General features: G+C 43.7%; 1 protein-coding gene across 3 annotated transcripts in view; it reads right to left on the reverse strand.

The window, feature by feature from the left end:
* Positions 1-11762, reverse strand: part of FAR2 (fatty acyl-CoA reductase 2) — a 117982-nt gene extending 106220 nt beyond the window's left edge. The window contains exon 1 of one of the 3 annotated variants that reach the window (XM_083859325.1): positions 11704-11762. The gene's annotated coding sequence lies outside the window, so the exon portion shown is untranslated. Of the gene's footprint in view, positions 1-11117; positions 11389-11703 lie in introns of those variants that run through there. The other 2 variants (XM_083859323.1, XM_083859324.1) reach the window with 2 other exon arrangements.
* Between the last annotated feature and the right edge of the window lie 240 nt (positions 11763-12002).

Raw genomic sequence — 12002 nt, forward strand, 5'->3', positions numbered from 1 at the left:
AAAAATTTCAACCCTTCCCTTAATAATATCTCCAAAGTAACTGAAGGGATGAAGAAAAATAGTAACTCACCTTTCTGACACTTAACAGGACTAAAATTACTAGATTCCACATGGATTCAGCTAGGGTGTGGTTTCCCCAGGGGAAGAGGGGAGACCCAGTGAGACTCCCCTCCACTGACACTACAGAAGCTCACTGCTATCTTGACAGATCTGCCACGTTACCTTCCTGACTGCTCAGCACAAGATTGTTATCTACCCTTTCCTCCGACTTTATCAGGGATCTGCTGCAGACTAGTTGCTACTTGTTTAGAGTTGAGAGACAGAAGGACCCAAATGCTGTCTCATGGCAGCACTTACAGAGGCCTCCAGACAAACTCCACTGGGGTTGCCAATTCTCAGTGTCCAGAACATAAGAAGGGAAGCCATTTCCACCATAAGCAGCTTTTGAACACTGCTCCCTACTCCTTGTGTTTAGGACAACGCATACAGTCTGTTACAGAATCCCAGGATGGGTCAGGCTGGAAGGGACCACAGTGGGGCAGCTGGTCCCACCTCCCTGGGTCTGGAATATCCCCAGTGAGGAGACTCCACAGCCTCTCTGGACAATCTGCTCAGGGCTCTGCCCAGGGAAGAAGTTCTGCCCCATGTCCAGGTGGAACCTCCTGGGGCTCAGTCCCTGCCCGTGGCTCTGGTGCCATTGCTGGGCCCTGCCCTGAGCCCTCCCTGCTCACAGGGACACACAGGGATCAGGGCCCCTCTCAGCTGGGGCTCCTCTCCAGGCTGGACAGCCCCAGCTCCCTCAGCCTTTCCCTGACAGAGATGCTCCAGGCCCTAAATCATCTCTGCAGCCTCCGCTGGCCCCGCTCCAGGAGCTCCCTGTCCCTGCTGTGCTGATGATCCCAGAGCTGGACACGGCTCTCCAGATGTGCCCCACATCTGGGCTGGGCAGAGTTAATCAATCTCACGTTCTTCGTTAACAGTGAAGTGGGAACACACAAGCGCAAAGCACTGCCTTGCTCCTCTTCATTCAGCCTTCAGTGTCATGCTGGCAGATCTTTGTATCTGATTTCAAATCTACCACATTTACCTAATTTTCACTTACTTTGTACCAGTTATTATCACTCCTGTGCTTTGCTGTGTTCCCTTTGCTTTCCAGTACTAATGCCACACTCCTACAAAGAAAAGGCACATCTTCAATGAGAGTTTGAATAAACACAAAGTGCAGACTTAAGAGGACCACTAAAACCAACATTTTCTGGCAGGGAACACTCTCAAAAGGATAGAGATCACACTACCTGTGGCCCAGCATAACTTGTTCTTGCAGCATGCAGTTCTGGTGGGGAAATATTAATAGATCTTTCATGTCTATGCTAAAACATCAGGACACATGTTCCCCTGCTAACAGTACACCAGGTATTTATTTGCAATATATAAAGAAATTATTTTATCAATGAAAAAACACTCAAAAAAATATTCTACAGTTGTAAGCTTACAGCCTAATGAATACGAAGACAATTAAAACAGAAAATTGATTATTTTTTACCCTGACAGTGCACTCAGATCAGAATTTGGTTTTTAAAAGAATGAAGGCAAATTTCCATGAAGTATGAAAAACGTGGCATTTTAAAAAGCTAAGGCAATGAAGTATGACCTTTTCATCATGGAATTAGTTATCCTTAGTGTATTTTCCTGGCCTTAATCTTCCTGAACTTTCAAAACAATTATCAAATAGATGCAAAATCTCTATTAGTGCAAGTGGAACCTTCTTGTTGGCTAAGATTTTTGCACAGCACTGTACAGAATAAAAACCCATCTACCAATGGGACACTCCAGTGAAAAGTCTGTAAATGATTTAAAGGAAGCTGCTGCTAGCAATTATGAGCACTTTAGATAAAAAGCATCTACAGGATATTTTGGGCACTATACTTTGCTTGGAAAGGACATAAGATTGCACATAGCAGGTAGGATTTTTGAAGACAGAAAAAGAAAAGAGAAAAAATAAGTGCAAGGAAGTGCCCATTTTATTTTATAAATGAGTCAGCAGTACTGGGTGATATTTTTACAAAGCTGCATGGAGCAAAGCACCAAATGCTGCCAATGCTACTCTAGAGTGATAATATAGACAATACACTGAAAATTATATGTTTAGAATGAAAATCCATATGAGGATTTGCATGCATTTCACAAAACCAAATCCGACTGTCTTAATGAATTCCACCAATCGGATGTAATAAAAAATTCAGCTTACTCTCCTTAACCAAGGAGACAAGGTACAAGTCTCCTGCTCTGTATCTAGGAATGCTATGAGACCTACTTCTAGAATTCCACTTTTTATTTAAGGGCTCACAGTCACAATCACATTAGTCATGCTCAGTGTAGGCGTATGTAGAAACTAAGAGAACTACTCTCCTTGAAGGCACCCTGTCATTTAATGAAAGATTTACAGTATTGTGACTGTTTTAACATTTTGAACACATGAACCTCAGATCAGAAACAAGTTCCTATGAAGGGCTTCAGATCACCTTACTTCATCTCCCAGAACAAGACTTACCTAGGCTGCCAGGGAAATTAACTGTTAGTGACAAGCAGAGGACTTGGGTTTTGATAAATACAAATCATGTCACTTCAGAAGGCAAGAACTTCCCCATCTTCAAGGATGCAATCTATGGTCAGTAATAGAATCTCAGGCACTGCATATTATTATTTTCTTTTTTTCAACATGCTTATCTAATTTTTAAGGTTAAATACCAACAGCTAGATGTGCCAACCTATAACCTTTAATTCAGGAAGTTTAAAATCATATTGAATGTCAAGAGCAAAGCAACTGGTCCTCCTGTGTATATCAGCATCCTGGGCTGGGGGAATTCTGGCCTTCCAGAAAAGGTGACAAATGTGTTCACTATTAATGGAACTTCAGCCTGTTGATGATTCACCAGCAGAGGGGTGACTATTGAAATACAAATATTCATTACTTGAAAACCAATGCTGCATTGACAGGCAAAAGTTTCCAGGAAGAACCTGAGAATTAAGACAAACACCCCCCCATCCAAGTGGAATAATATGAGCAGCTAATGCATCTGTAGGCTGTGATCGATTTGCTGTCAGATCATGGTTTAGTTTTGCATATGTGGCTGGTTCAACAGTATTACTGTCTTGGCAGAGTCCAGAGATCTCATCTTTAAAATATGGGTGGGTTGTCATCACCTCATCTTGGAAGCACACAGTTCCACCTTCTCCTCGATCTGCTTGCTGGAACAACTCTTTGTGGAAAAGTTTATCAGCTGTAAGCAGTGCCTTATCAGTTCTTGAAAAACTCTGAGCCAGCCAAAGCAACAGGCTTTCCCCTTGGTGGAAAATTCAGCATTCCCAATGGCAGGAAAACAATCTCAGCTATATATGGGCCAATAGAAACATCCAGCAGAAAAAAAAAAAAAAAAAAAAAAAAAAAAAAAAAAAAAAAATGCTGGGCCAAAACACCTGAGGGCCCATGTATGGAGCATTCCAGTACAAGGAACTGATACTTCTCCATAGATCAGCTGATTGAGACCCTGTGGCAAACAGCAGAATGCCAGATTTGAGACAGGTGCCTGTAAAACATGGATTTTAGTGTAAATACAGACAGCTTTAGAACATAATGGAGATGGGTTCAATTCTGCTCTGAGACAGAGATTAATACACAGCTAGGAGACACTGCAGAGGAATGAGGGGTTGGGAATAGGCCTGAACAAAGGTGAAGGGATCCACCTCTGGCAGGAAATGAGTCTTTGTGGACACAACCTGAGCCCTCTCAGCTTAGCAAAGTGACAGCAAAACTAGGCAAAGGAACAAACCAAAACGCCTGGGAAAGGACACAGAGTTTAAATAGGGGAAATTAAAAAAATACTAACTGAGAAATGAATCAACGATCCAGCATTTCAAATCACTATGTTTAGGGTAATCCGAAACCTTAAATTCATGTATAGCAGAAATCCACTGGCTGCTTTGAGGATGCACAGGACAAGGTAGTAGCTACTGAACATAAATGTGAGAATGAAGAAAAATTACAACCATAGCCAGACACTATCATGGCAAATGTTACTGGTTATCTGCAGAGCCACAAAGATTTTCCACTGAGCTGGCAGGTTTGAGCACTGCGTCTAGGTGCAAGATTTGATGGTTACTTTGCTACACACAGCAGAGCATTGCATAAACACCCTGGTACCCACAGGCTCCTCGCCCTCTCCTCTCTGCAAGTGTCATCAACTTTATTTCAGATGCAAAGAAAGGCACAAAGAAGTGCAGAGGGGATCACTGACATTTTGTTCCATACTAGGAATACATTGCTCTGGAGTATCTAATGAAGACAAGCAGCAATGAGGACTCAAAGGAGATCACTGGGAGGAACCAGTGTCATTCAATGCCTGTAACATCTTGACCTGGGATTTCACTTCTTCCTGCAGCAAGGCTCCACAGGGAAGCAGAAGCAGAACCACATCAAAGCGATAATGTACATTACTGCAGAAAGGATCACAGGGCATGTAAAGAGCTAGGCTGAGAAGTTCCAGCTGCAGTCACAGGAATAAAGAAGGATCTACTGCACACACACTGCACGGCTGGCAGAGCTCCGAGGCTGCATAAACACAACTTTTATTGCAAAAGCAAGCAGGTAGTTTCTTTGCAGCCTGCAGTGTCAAAAGCAGAGCAGCAAGGATGTAGTCGTATGAGCTGAGGGTTAACTAAGGGTGCAATTCTGTCAGTCACTTTCAATTTAGGAACGTGAATACATTTCACATGAGCTTGGGTGTCTTATTAATGGCCTGGGGACCAACAGCCTCAGCCTCTTCAAGAATTTTTTGTCCAACAAATGAGTTGGGTCCTTTACAGCAATGACATTTAATTCAATAGCCAAAGGAAATCTAGAAGCAGTCCTGTTCCCCTTGACTTAAAGCTAGAAGCAATGAATAAGCTGATGTCAGTGTATGCAATAGTTTAGCTAAGGGCTCCTTCTGGTAACAAAATTTCACCCTCAAAATTGTCCTTAAAATTAGGTTTAAACAGAATCATGCCATGCATTTCAGACCAACAGATAACAGAAATAAAAGAGCTTTGTGAGCATGTACTACATCAGAAAGTGCTTTATGTCAGGGAGGCAAGTCTTTTTATTTCTCTCTTCTGCCCCTCTCCCTCCCAACAGAGCACTTCTGAAACTCCTCCATTATATACCCACAGCTCAAGCATGAGACTGGAGAAGAAACCTCTTCATTTCTGTACTTACACAGAAAGATTTTTAATACTAATGCCCAACAAGACCACAAGTTAGTGAATAAGCAGTGACAGGTGGTAAAAGCAGATGGTTTTGAAAAGATTTGTGGCAGCCCTGGCTCCACCATCATAGAAGCTCCACAGGGTACTGGCAGAAGAAGTGGTTCCTCTCCTTACTCCAGAAAAGCAGCAGCTGATCTCACTAGTTGTCACAAAGGCAGGAAAGAACAGGCAAAACTCACTCATGGGATGAAGATCTCATTTCCAAACTGCTTGTGCCTTTCTGCAGAAGCCCAGCTGAATGCAAGATCTCTCTAGGCTGAGCAGCTGGGTGCCCACCTAACATAAGACACAAACCCACCAAACCCATCCCTGTGTTTGTTGGTCCCAGCCAGGACAAGAGTGGGCAGAGCTCCTGGGTTTGGCAGCTGCTCACCACAGACCATGACTGCTTTGCTTCTGACCACATCAGAGGATGGGTAGCTAAGAGAGAACCTCATGGCACATTCCAGTGCTGAACCCCAGCACACACACCTGCCTGCAGGGCAAGGCTCTGCTCAAAGCACCAGCACCCCTTTCTGAAGGCCCTAGTGATGAAAGAGGAATCTCAGATGCTGCAACCCTGCACAGCCAAACTTTGACAAATGGTGAATAACTTCATTTCAATTAATCACACAGCTATACTGCAATGGGAGCAAAGCTCACAAAGCACAGCTATTCACATTACAGCTCAAACGTCAAGAAAGTGGGCAAAAAAACATTACTTCATGTGTAAACGACAGCAGTGACAGAAAATATATATTTCCAATGAGTGCTGTGTGTTTGACCAAAGCAATTTTGACTGCCACAGATGTAACTTTCTCCAAGTTATGGCTATTTATGCTCAGGGAACAAGGACCCACTAATGACGAAGAGACAGCAGCACCAGCGTCACGCTGTCGTTTTGGGCACTCTGCCTCAGCTGGAGCACAGCACCAGCCCCAGTCAGCTGTAACTCTCCTCTGAGCTATCACTGCACACCTATAAAGATGACTCAGACAATTTCTTATTCTGCCAATGAATCATTACATGGAGCCACCTCTGGCTACTATGAGAACCATCTGTAACCATCTCCACCATTAATTCCAACAGTACACCCATAGCAAAGAGCCTTTTCAAATACTGCTCTGCTCATACCCACACATTTTGTGAGTAAATTAAGAATCTCCTTTTTCAACATTTACTAAAGTGCAGAGTAGGAACTGTACTCCTGAATAGTCCTGGTATTTTTCCTACACAGCATCTCCATTTTCTAGATTTGCCTCAGAAACAGGAGTGATTGGCTCATTATCAGCATAACACTTATTCTTGCTTTACATTTCTTTAAACAAGACAACTGCAGAGCTTTGTAAGAACCTTTTTCTTGTTGTTTATCTATTGCACTGTTTACAAAACTGCAGTCAATTAACGTTTACATAATTTCACCAACAGTATCAAGGTAGTTTCTGAAGGAATATTCTAGAGAGGGTTGTAATAACTCTATTCAGCAGTCCCAAAATAAGAAAAGGCCTTTTTGAGGCATCTACAGCAATATAAATCCCCTTTCTTTACATTAAATCAGGAAATCTTTCTTTCCTTCAAACAATTAGGTTTATGGCTTTTTTCAGGAAGGTAAAACAGAAAACAAACCAACCAACCAACCAACCAAAAAAAGGAGCTGTCAGTCCAGCCAGTCCCAATTTTATTCAGCACTGCAGAAACAGAACTGAAAACTGAGTCTGCTGTAAAGGCAAACACAAGCCGTCCAAAACTGGAATCAAAACCTTGTGTCTGTTTCCAGAGAACACCCCGTGGTGAAATTGCCTCTCACCTTTGGACACAATAAAACACGGATCTGGGCTTGCACAAAGGCAAGGCCAAAAAATGGCTTTAGAAATTACATTTTAAGCACCTGGGTTTGTGACCAGTCCCGCCACTCTTGAACGCATTAATCAGTCATCAAGTTTTGTATTTTTTCTGTTAACCCCACAAGACAACCACCTGCTACTCAAAGCAGGGATGGAAGATGGATACTGGTACAGAGAGTTAAAAATTAATTGAAGTATGAGGAAACCCTATTATAACTGTATTTTATGGGCACAGCTGCACCACAATTACACTGTGGAAGGAGGAAAATTACCTGGGAAGGAGAAAACTTTGGAGTCAAACACAACAGGGTATTTTTAAGGCCCAAGACACCTTTTTCTGTGAGCATGGGTGGAAGAACAGAGCCCCATGCAATTTCCAGCCACTTGAAACCACCCAAGCAGAGGTACACACAAAGAGAAACACATTCGAGCAACTTTTGCAAAACACAGCTAATATAAGCTTAGAACAGAACATGGTTATAAATGAATTACAAGTATTTTTGCCAAACCTTCAATATGCCTCATGCTTTAACAACAAATGTAGCCACAGATTTGAGGGGAAAAGGGTTTTCAGTAATTATCAACAGAACGTTAATTATGTGCCGATTATTATTATTTCACTATGTAAAGACCTAGCTGGCTGTAATTTTAATGCTGCATGTCACTCAAACACAGCTCCATTTTCTAAAGAAAGCCTTAAAGCACTATGAAAATAAGAATTTTATAAAAAAATACAAAAAACACCAACAGACAAAATGTCTGCCTCAGATGGCATTAAAAAACGAGAAATACAGGCTTACCATTCAAAAACTGAATGGAGAAGAACTGTAACAAAAGAAAAAGCATCTGCTGTAGTTTCATCTTGAAGGACATAAAGTTTCCTCTTTGACTCAGTCCATCAGACCCTTGAAGGGTTATGCCTACACAGCTGACTGGAGACAGGCAGCCAGTTCTCTCCTCCCTCCCCAAATTGGCCAGATAGGAGTCAAATTAAATCTGAAGGCCTTGCAGAAGCATCAGGACAGCACCAAGCAAGCTCAGGAGGCTGGATGTGCCCTGCTGAGAGGAGGAGCAGCCCTGTTCTTCCTCTGAGTGCACCATCCCCATCTCCGCCGATCCCCCGGCGTGTTTTAGTCAGGCGTTGAGTCAGACCCAGGAACCCATCCAACTGAAAACCAGGCCAAGAACAACAACAACGAGAGCAGATTTGCATTTGGCCAGGAGTAACAGTCCCATCCCGAGCAGGGAGGGAGGGAATGTGTAGCCAGAGGTGAGACAGGCTGACCCTCTGGCCAAGCAGGAGCCCACGATGGTTTGGGGAGCATCAGCTTGACATGGGCACAAGTGAAGAGTTCCCAAATCACGACTGCCTTGGTGAAACAGCTGCCTGAGCCAGGGAAGGGAAGGTCCTTCAGATTTATCCTTATTTCCAGACACATCTGGTGATGCCTGACTCTTTTTTCCATGACCCACTCCTAGTAACTTAGATAATTTTAATCTCGCTGGACAATATTCAAGCTTCCATTCCTTAAGCCTCGTTTGTGGACTCAGGACCCTTAGGGAAACTGAATGCTGTAATTTTTCATAGTGATAATGCAAAATAATCCAACTATAGGCCAATGCTGACATTATCCCCTGCAGCTGTTATTCCCAATATTTTCTTCTAAACACAGCAAAACCAAAAAACACAGTAAGATAAGTGACAGACCCCAGACGAGCCATGTCCCCAGCAGCACAGGAGGAGTTTTCTCCACCCCACTGAGTTGTTCACATGATCTGTCGCTTATATAAGTCAAAAAATATTGGGAAAAAACCTGGCAAGCTCTTCAGAACTAGGAGCCTTCTGTGTGAAACCTATAATAATTGTTTTCCAATGACTGTCTAATTCTGCAAGCTGCTCCTCTGGAGCAAGGATCTACACTCTGCTACTGCACTTCAAATCATCAGTATCCAGTAGATTTCTGAAGACAATGACCACTTGTTCATCTCCTCTACTGCACCATACAGAGAAATGAGTTTCTGTGCCTTTGGTCCTACTGCCAACAGTCCCTGTCACAATCCTTCTGCCCTGTCATCATCCATGTTCTCTCTGCCAGCACTCCCACACCTTCCAAACTCACCCACTTCCCCAAAATTCAGGTTTGTCAGATCTGAACTGACTCTGGGGAAAGTACAAGCAGCTTATCAGTCAAAGCTGCTTCCTGTAAAAGAGCCACCAACTTTGTGCCTCTGTTAATAGGCCATTTCCTATTTTCTAGCAGTTTATCTCTAGATTTTTTTTCCTCCTGCTGACCTGCTATGGGTACTATTTACTCAGTCTTTTCTCACATGGTCTTCAAGATGTTTTAAAATGACATTTCTCCACCACTAATTTAAACAAGCATTGACAGGGATTAGACTTAAATCCTGAATTGGAAGAACTGAAGAATTTGCAGCTTTGTTACAATATCAGATGCATCCTCAAACATACTCTAAATATAGCAGAAGGCTGGCCTAAATCTGCTATTGCTTCATGTTTAATTCAGATACCTTTGAGTGAATGCATGTCCATGCCCCTCAATTTCCTCATCCCCAGTTCTCATCACTGTGGAAATCTGTGGTGACTTTAACTTAGACAAACACCCCAAAACACAGAGGAAATGTTTTGAAACACTTTAGCTATGCAGAAACAAGTTGTCAGGACAACCCAATAGATCTAGAGGTTAAAGCACTACACTGCAGCAGGGATTTTACAACTTCACTAAAGCAACTATCAGACCAATTTCTGAATTATGTAGCTCCTTCAGACAGAAGATGAGTACCTAACTCAGTAATGAACAGAACTTACACTTTTCTAGCCAAGAGCATTAGAGGTAAGCAGGAAGTGATGATGCTTTTGATGCAGCACTGCAAATCAAAACAAACTCCAGCAGCAGATCTCTGTGCCACCAACTCCTTCAGAGGTGTCTCCCAGAATGCCAGCAGGCACAGAAAGTAACACTCTAAACTAACAAGCCAAAAAACAATATGAGCTTTGATATTGAAAGTTTTTAAAAGGCCTTGTATTTTGTTCTGTTTCTGGCATCATCTGACACTTCAACCCCACGCTTGTTTCAATACCAATTCAAGTGAACCAAGATTAGAGCTGATATGGATTTTGAAACACATCTTTCTGTTCCAATAATTACCTTCAGAGCTAGCAAATAAACATGCTAGCCTAAACAGACATGCAAAAACTAGCCTTTTGACTGAATTTACAGTGCAGTATTTCTGGGTGAAGTCCCATTCAGTTTTACTGCTTCCCTCTCCACAAGATAATGGTCTGACATTAGTTATTTGTTTCCCCAGCTATGCCCTTAAAAGGCTGAGAGGCAAACATGTAAAAGCAAATTGTTCTGAGCAGCAACATTAAGGTAAAGGATTGTATAAGACAAGACAAGGTCACAGATCTCTAGTTTGCAGAGAAGCGAGGATAAACTCACAGGATTCTCTACCAAAATTTGCATTATATCTCTGTGCTGCCCTGCGGGTGGGGGGTAGCAAAGACCTCCAGTCATTTCCCAACCAAGAGACAGAAAACAGCACCAGGGCTCTGAGTGAGGCACTTCCTTCATATAATTAAAACTCTATTGCTGATACTACACTTCTACTTAAAAAAAAAAAAAAAAACAAAAAAAAAAAACAACCCAAAACAAACAAAACCAAACAAAAAAACCCAAAAACAATAAAATAAAATAATAATAATAAAAAAAACAAAAAACAAACAAATAAAAAAAATTAAAAATAACAATAATAATAATAATAATAATAAAATAAAATAAAATAAAAAAAAAAAAAAAAAAAAAAAAAAACAAAAACAAAAACCACCCCTATGGGCCTAACAGCAGGAAACCAAAAAGTCAACCCTCCCCTCTAAATTCATCCTCCCTCGCCCCCACAACACCTTCTTAGGCGCTTTTAGATTTTTTTATCCCTTTGCTTTCCCTCCGCCGTGCCCCAAAGGCTTGTTACCTTCAGCTGCCGCTTTTCCAAGCAATTTTCCTGCTGCCAAAAGCTCTGCCCCCCAACCTTCCCCAGGCACGCAAGGAGGAACTCCCGGCAAAGAAGAAGGGGAGGAGGAAAAGAAAGGAAGAAAAAAAAAAAAAAAAAAAAAAAAAAAAAGGCACAAACCTCTGTGTCGGAGCTCCGGGTGTGACAGTGCGGTGTATCCGGCCGGGGGAAGGAGGGAGGGAAGGAGGGAGGGAGGCGGGGAGCACACACACACAGCACACACAGCAGTGCCGGCCCCGCTGCTCCCAGCCCGGGCCGGGGGAGGAGGAGAGGAGGAGGAGAGGAGGAGGAGGATGCGCCCGCCCGGGGCCGGGGGGCTGTGCAGGAGAAGAGCGGGGCCACCCCCGCTGTGTGTGCCCCTCAACCCCCTTCCTCAGGCCGCCCTTTCCTCCTCTGTCGCCTCTCAGGCCGCTCCCCGTGGCCGCTGTGCCGCAGGAGGTGCGGGCAGGCGAGAAAACCTCCCTTCCCTCCTCTCCCCTCCCTTCCCTCCTCTCCTCTCCCTTCTCTCCTCTCCCTTCTCCCTCCACCGGAGAGTTCCCCTCCTTACCAGGCTGCCAGGGCTCCTCTGCCGGGCTCGGAGCTCCTCCTGAGCGCCTCCCCCGAGCCCCTTCCCCACCCCGGTCCTCCCCCGCTCCGCCTGCGCCGGCGTGAGCCGGGAATGCGGGAATGCGCCCCAGCCCCGCGGGCATCCAAGGGAAGGAAGGGCGGGGGAGCCCCGAAAGATCCTAAATCCCCGCCGAAAGGGCAGGGCGAGTGGTCCCTCGGGTGTTCTCCGAGGTTATTGCACCTCCTTTCCTTGCTCTCAGCTTACAGCAGAATTTAAGGACGCGGTTATTAAAATTGGTC

Source organism: Zosterops lateralis, assembly GCF_965231275.1.
Source record: "Zosterops lateralis genome assembly, chromosome: 4".
NCBI classification, from domain to species: Eukaryota; Metazoa; Chordata; class Aves; order Passeriformes; family Zosteropidae; genus Zosterops; species Zosterops lateralis.